This window comes from Arachis hypogaea, chromosome 6 (genome assembly GCF_003086295.3).
Source record: "Arachis hypogaea cultivar Tifrunner chromosome 6, arahy.Tifrunner.gnm2.J5K5, whole genome shotgun sequence".
Lineage (NCBI taxonomy): Eukaryota > Viridiplantae > Streptophyta > Magnoliopsida > Fabales > Fabaceae > Arachis > Arachis hypogaea.
In genome coordinates this window covers 29,789,598-29,797,608 of record NC_092041.1, presented here as the reverse complement: position 1 = coordinate 29,797,608, position 8,011 = coordinate 29,789,598, and positions in this window count along the sequence as shown.

Genomic DNA, 8,011 nt, shown 5'->3' with positions numbered 1-8,011 from the left:
AAGTTTTCGTGCATCACTTCGATTCCACCCTACAAAAGCGAGAGAAGAACATAAATAACTGCAAACTCCAGCTCAAGTCGCAAAGTATATTTTAAACTTTGGAAACTAGGAAAACAGGGAAGGAGGGGAAGATATTAACCTTTCCCTTGGCCACGAACAGAGAAGCCAACGAGGATGGGGACGACGTGCCGAGCTACCTGGGTTCCGGACAGGGGGATGAGGAAGAAGCAGAAGCGCTGAGTCTGGGGACGCCGGCGGCAAAGAACCTAGGGCTAGGGTTTTGCTGTTTTGGTTTGGGACTTTCAGTGCTTTGCTTCAAGGGAGACAAATGATTAGGGAAATTGGAGAAGATGAAGAACGATTGATTTTTTATTTTTTTATATGTTTTTCTTTGCTTCAGAGGGGGACACGAATGATTAGGGGAATTGGAGAAGATGAAAAATAATTGATTTTTGTTTTTTTATATTTTTTGTTTTGTTGTTTAAATTAATTGAAACTATAAAATTAGGATTAATTGAATTCTAAAATTTGATTAATTTAAAAGCGTATTTTTGTCTAATCAAATAAAGCAAGGATGCTTAAGACTTTTTATAAAATTAAATAAAAAATATTTTTATTTTTATTTAATTAAAGGGGTGTATTAGTAAAAGTGGTGATATAATATATATTTAAAAAAAATTAAATGCTAATGTGAAAAATAAATTTCACGTGGCTTGTTACTACTTGTCCATATTTTAAACGTATTGGTACGTATGAATTTATCATCGTACCGTAGCAAACACCATATAATTATATACTTTAGCCGAACTTAGCTTTGCAGGTCGAGTCTGGAGCTTGATATCTGTAATTTGGAACTCCGGTCTATATATTATGTTTTTAACCTTCTTTTGATCTTACCTTTCTGTTTATGATTATCCTTGCGAGTGCCTGACGAGCGGATTTTCTATTGGTCAAGAAATTCACAAATGTAATCGCGTTGTAAGTATAGTTTCTAAACCAACAGAGAATCCTTTCATACAAAAGTTTTGTTTGTCACTTAAGCAAACCCAATAAAAATAAATAACCGAAGTATTCAAAACTCGGGTCGTCTTCTCAAGGAATTGCAGGAAAGTATGATTTATTATTGGTTATGGAAAAATAATATTTTTGGGCTTTTGAAATAAGGAGCAAGTAGTTTGAATGACAAGAAAAATAAAATAATAATAATAAAATCTCTTGGCAAGGTATGAGAACTGGAAATCCTATCCTAGTTATCCTTATCAGATGTGATGAGAATTGTTTATTGCTCCCACTTAGTTAACCCTTACTAAATAAAGGAAAGTCAAGTGGACCAATCAATTTGATCCTCAAGTCCTAGTCAATTCCTATGGAAATATTAGCTTGGAGATATCCAAATTAATCAGCAACTCCCAATTTCAATCACTGCTTTATTTTGACAGCTCAAGCGTTACCAATTACTCAACCAAAGTTAAGAGTGTAAAAATCTAAATTAAAATCATAAATATGAAATACCTCAAATTGTATTAAAGAGAAAATCAATCTAAACATAAAGAGTTCATAAACATGTTGAGAAAAGGAACATTGAACCTGTGATGAAGAAAAAAAGAAATCCTAAATCCTTTAAGAGAAATCCTAATCCTAATCCTAAGAGAAAGGAGAGAGTCTCTCTCTCTAGAAACTACATCTAAATTATGAAAAGTAAATTATGAGTGTTGTATGTTGTCTCTCGAGTCTCTGCATGTTTCCTGACTTTAATCTGTGTTTCTGGGCCGAAATCTGGGTCAAAACGCGGTCCAAAATCATCTTCAGCGTATTCTGTAATTTCTGCAGATCGCGCATGTCACGCGTATGCATCGGTCACGCGTACGCGTCATTTAGCGATTTTTCTCTTCACGCGTGCGTGTCAGGCACGCGCTCGCGTCATTTGTGCGAACTCCAATCCACGCGTACGCGTCCAGCACGCGAGCGCGTCACTGCGATTTCCTCTATTGCGCGCGGTTGCGTGAGCCATGCGTCCGCGTCGCTTCTCACTGGTCATCTCCTTAATTTCTTGTGTTCCTTCTCTTTTTGCAAGCTTCCTCTCCATTCTCTAAGCCATTTCTGCCCTATGAAGCCTGAAACACTTAGCACACGGATCACGGCACCGAATGGTATAAAGGATAATAAAAATATACAATTAAAAGATCTTTAGGAAGCAAGTTTTCAATCATAGAATAAATTTGGGAGGGAATTGTAATATCATGCAATTCATATGAATAAGTGGGTGAAAAGCTGATAAAAACCACTCAATTTAGAACGAGATAAATCATAAAATAGTGGTTTATCAACCTCCCGACACTTAAACATTAGCATGTCCTCATGCTAAGCTCAAGGAGACAAAGAGAATGAATAAGGGAAAGTGAGACTCACGAAATGCAACCTATGCATATGAATGCAACTACATACTAAAATGTAAAAGTAAATTAATCTTTCAAGAACAAATATGAATTGGATTTCACTAATTCAAATCACAAAAATAAAGTACAAATGACTTACAAGAAGAAAATAGCTCATGAAAGCAGGGAACATAGAATCAAGCATTGAACCCTCACTGGAAGTGTATACACTCTAATCGCTCAGGTGTTTAAGGTTTGATTCTCTCAATTCTCTACTAACCTTGCTTTCTAAGGCTTGCTCTTCATCTAACAATCAACAAAAATTCAATGCACAGATACACATATCAAGAGGTCTTTTTAGTGTTGTAATGGGGTTAGGGTCAAGGTAGGATTGTATTTGGCCAAGTGGACTAAAATTTGAATCCTTAATTAACATAAACTTCCCACCTAACTTAAGACAATCCATGTAATTACAATGCGAGATCTAACTGCCCATTAACTATGTTTACCACATATTCATGCATCCCAAATTTAAGTACAACTCATATGCATTGATATTATCACTTTGACTTGGGGCATTTTGTCCCCTTTTTATTTATTTGCTCTTTTTCTTTTCTTTTTATTTGATTTTCTTGTATTATTATTTTTTTTCTTTTCTTTTGTTTCTCCCAATGTATATGATTAAGGTATTGAATGCATAAACATGTTCTCAACATTTTTCACATTTTCACAGAAAGTCTAACATACTCAATTCCCAAACCAAACGTTTCCAAACCCACTTTCCCTACACTTAATTCATGAGCACTTTCACTAGTCTAAGCTAATCAAGGATTCAAATTAAGGACATTATTGTTTTCCGCTTAGAATTAATGATGTGCTAAAGTAAAGAATAAAAGGGGTAAGGCTCAAATTGGTTTGCAAAGGATAATGAAAGGTTAAGGCCATATGGGTATGTAAGCTTAGTGAAACAAGGCCTCAATCATATAAGTGCATGCATACATCAAATAATGGAAATATAGAATTAAGCAAGACAAAGATCACAATTTAGAGAGAAAAACACACACCAAAAACAAAATATTGGTTGATAGAATGCAACCAATTCAAATAGGCTCAAAATCTTACTGATTTTTTGTGTGTTCGAGCTCTAAACCATGTTCCAAAATAATATTTCTTCAGACAAGTTTAACAAAAATTTTAATTCAAATTAGTGAAATGCTATAAAAAGTTTCTTGAAAAAGAAAATATTACTTCAACCAAGTGATAAAATATGCAATCAAACATGCAAATGCAACAACTAACAAGGAAAATAAACCATTGGTGTTGAGATAGAAGAGTAACTAACCTATGGAAGTCGGTATCGACCTCCCCACACTTAAAGATTGCACCGTCCTCGGTGCATGCTAAGATGTGCAAGTGGACGGGTAGCTTCAACTGACGCTTTTCTCCAAAGATTGTGCAGGTGGACTTGGTTGTCTCCTCATATAGAAGTTTCTCCTTTCCCTTCCTCAGTGGCCATCCTGAAAGAAGAGGAAAAGGAGAAAAGTAACCCAGAAACAAAGATAGAAAACAAATAAAATATGGTTGGGTTAATGCCAAATAGTGAGAGTCTCAGTTACATGGTAGCTACAACATGCAAGTGAGAAAACAGTAGAAGCACATGGCAAATCAAGAGTATAAAAATTTGCAACAATGGGGGAAGAGTGTGGGTAATGCAAGATAGTATAAGTTCATGACAATGCAAAAGGAATACCAGTATTATAAAAATAGCATTGACTTATGAATAATAATACCCAATCAGAATAAAACAAGTCATGAAGCACCAGAATAATTCAAGAAAAGATGCAATAGTTAAAGAAGAAAATTTTAACGCCGATGGAAAAGAAAACGAAAGGAAGAAATGAGGAAGAAAGAAATAAGAAGGGAAAGAAAAGATATAGAGTTGGGGAAGAAAAGATAAGATATTTGGCGCTGATTTGGGTAAGTTGTGTGCCGCATGTGACGCGAGGGCGTGGGTCACGTGATCGTGTAGTTGGCACGATTTTTAAGTGACGCGGACACGTAGGGCACGCGTGCGCGTGGAGTGATTTGTGCCATTAGCGCGAGGGCAGCCTCGCGGTCACGCAACTTTCTGGTGAAAAACTCAATTTGCTAAAATTTTGGGTGACGCGGTCGCGTGGGGGACGCGATCACGTGGTTGGCCTTTTTCTGAAAAACGGTGCGGATGCGTGGGGCACGCATTCACGTGGTGGGGCTTGTGCTTCTAGCACGAGTCCAGCCCCACTGATGAGCGGATATTTTATACGCTTTTTGGAGGTAATTTCATGTAGATTTTAGCATATTTTAGTTAGTTTTTAGTAAAATAATATTAGTTTTTAAGCAAAAATTATATTTCTGGACTTTACTATGAGTTTGTGTGTTTTTCTGTGATTTCAGGTATTTTCTGACTGAAATTGAGGGAGCTGAGCAAAAATCTGACTTAGGCTGAAAAAGGACTGCTGATGCTGTTGGATCCTGACCTCCCTACACTCGAAATGGATTTTCTGGAGCTACAGGAGTCCAATTGGCGCGCTCTCAACGGCGTTGGAAAGTAGACATCCAGGGCTTTCCAGCAATATATAATAGTCCATACTTTGAGCGAGGATAGACGACGTAACTTGGCGTTAAACGCCAAGTTCATGCTGCTGTCTGGAGTTAAACGCCAGAAAAACGTCATTATCCGGAGTTGAACGCCCAAAACACGTCATAACCTGAAGTTTGACGCCAAGAAAGGCCTTTGCACGTGGGAAGCTTTAGTCTCAGCCCCAGCACACACCAAGTGGGCCCCAGAAGTGGATTTCTGCACCAATTATCTTAGTTTATTCATTTTCTGTAACCCTAGGTTATTAGTTTACTATTTAAACAACTTTTACAGACATTTCTTGTACCTCACGACATTTTCAGATCTGAATTACATACTTTGTGACGGCATGAGTCTCTAAACTCCATTGTTGGGGGTGAGGAGCTCTGCAGCGTCTCGATGATTTAATACAATTCCTTTGTCTTCCATTCAAACACGCTTGTTCTTATCTAAGATGTTTATTCGCGCTTAACTGTGGAGAAGTTGATGATCCGTGACACTCATCACCTTCCTCAACCCATGAACGTGTGCCTGACAACCACTTTCGTTCTACATCAGATTGAATGAATATCTCTTAGATTCCCAAACAGAATCTTCGTGGTATAAGCCGGATTGATGGCAGCATTCATGAGAATCCGGAAAGTCTAAACCTTGTATGTGGTATTCTGAGTAGGATTCCGGGATTGAATGACTGTGACGTGCTTCAAACTTTAACCTGCTGGGCGTTAGTGACAGACGCAAAAGAGTGATTCTATTCCAGTAGGAGCGGGAACCAACCGGTGATTAGCCGTACTGTGACAGAGTGCGTGAGCATAGTTTTCACTGCGAGGATGGGAAGTAGCCACTGACAACGGTGACACCCTACATAGAGCTTGCCATGGAAGGAACCTGCGTGTGAGAAGAGGATTTCAAGGAAGAGTTGAAGTCAGAGGACAAAGCATCTCCAAAACTCCAACATATTTCCCAGTGCTGCAAATCAAAGTAACATTGTTCCCTCTTTTATTTTTATAATCAAATCCAGTAATTTCACTTTTAATCCAAATAATCCTATTGACATCCTAACTAAGATTAATAAAATAAATATTGATTGCTTCAAACCAATAATCTCTGTGGATTCGACCCTTACTCACGTAAGGTATTACTTGGACGACCCAGTACACTTGCTGGTTAGTTGAACGGATTTGTGAGCTTCTCTAACAGTGCTTGAAACTCTTTTATCACAATTTCGTCACCATGTTTTTGGCGCCGTTGCCGGGGATTATTGAGTTTGAACAATTGAAGGTTTATTTTACTTCTTAGATTAGGAATAATTTATTTTTATTTTTATTCTTATTTTTTATTGTTATAGAGTCATTAAATTTTGATAGGATAGTTTCTTTTCAAAAATTTCTTTTCAACATTTATTATTTTTCTTTTGATTAATTGCTAATTTTCGTGAGTTTTAGTGTCTTGTTCTAAGTTTGGTGTCAATTGCATGTCTCATATTTTTCTTTAAAATTTTCGACTTGTGATTTTTGTTCTCCATTAATCTTCAAGTTGTTCTTGCTTATTTTTCTTGTTTGATCTTGAGTTTTTCTTGCTTTGTGTCTTTTCTTGTTTCACTTGTGTTCCTTTTAAAGCACTAATTGGAATATCTGCATCAAGTGTCATATTTATTCCCATTTGGCTAGAATAGAAGGGTCATATTCTTGATTAGGGAGCACCAGTACTTTGGAAAATCTTTTTCAAAAATAATTTTTCTTGAGTTAATCTTGTGCCAAACTCCAAGTTTGGTGTTTTATTGTTAATTTTTATAATTTTCGAAATTTTCTTAAAAGTTTTCTAAAAATTTTAAGTTTGGTGTTCTTCCTTGTGTTCTTGGTGTTCTTGTGAATCTTCAAAGTGTTCTTGAGTTTTTCTTGTGTCTTGATCTTAAAATTTTTAAGTTTGGTGTTCCTTGGTGTTTTCCCTCCAAAAATTTTTGAAAATTAAGGAGCATTAGATCTAAAAATTTTAAGTCTTGTGTCTTTTGTGTGTTTTTCTCTTTCATCATAAAATTCAAAATTCAAAAAATTTTTATATTTTCCAACTACTTTTTCGAATTTTTTTAATTTTTAGATTTTAATTTCATTTGTTTTTCGAAAAAAAAAATAATATATATATATATTTTTAACTTCTTTTTATTTATTCCATTTTTATTTATTCCATTACTATAAATTCTCAACTTGTATTCAATAATGGAAGCAAGTAGGAATGAACAGTCCAAGAGGACTTTGGGGTCATATGCTAACCCCACTACTGCTTCATATGGGAGTAGTATCTGTATACCCTCCATTGGAGTTAGTAGCTTTGAGCTGAATCCTCAGCTCATTATCATGGTGCAGCAAAACTGCCAGTATTCTGGTCTTCCACATGAAGAACCTACAGAGTTTCTGGCACAATTTCTGCAAATTGCTGATACAGTACATGATAAGGAAGTGGATCAGGATGTCTACAGATTATTACTGTTTCCATTTGCTGTAAAAGATCAAGCTAAGAGGTGGTTAAACAACCAGCCTAAGAACAGCATAAAAACATGGAAACAGCTGTCAGAAAAATTCCTGAATCACTATTTCCCTCCCAAACGGATGACACAGCTAAGGCTAAGCATCCAAGGCTTCAAACAAGGAGATAATGAATCCCTTTATGATGCATGGGAGAGATACAGAGAGATGCTAAGAAAATGCCCCTCTGAAATGTTTTCAGAATGGGTGCAATTAGACATCTTTTACTATGGGCTTACAGAAAAAGCTTAGATTTCTCTAGACCACTCAGCTGGTGGATCTATACATATGAGAAAAACAATTGAAGAAGCTCAAGAGCTTATTGATACAGTTGCCAGAAATCAGCATCTGTATCTGAACAGTGAATCTTCCATGAAAGAAGAAGCTAAAACAGTAACTGCAGAACTCAGTCCAGTGGATCAGGCTAATGAATTTAATCAGCAATTAGACTTTCTAACTCAGCAGCTAGCCGAATTCAAGGAAATGTTACAGGAAAC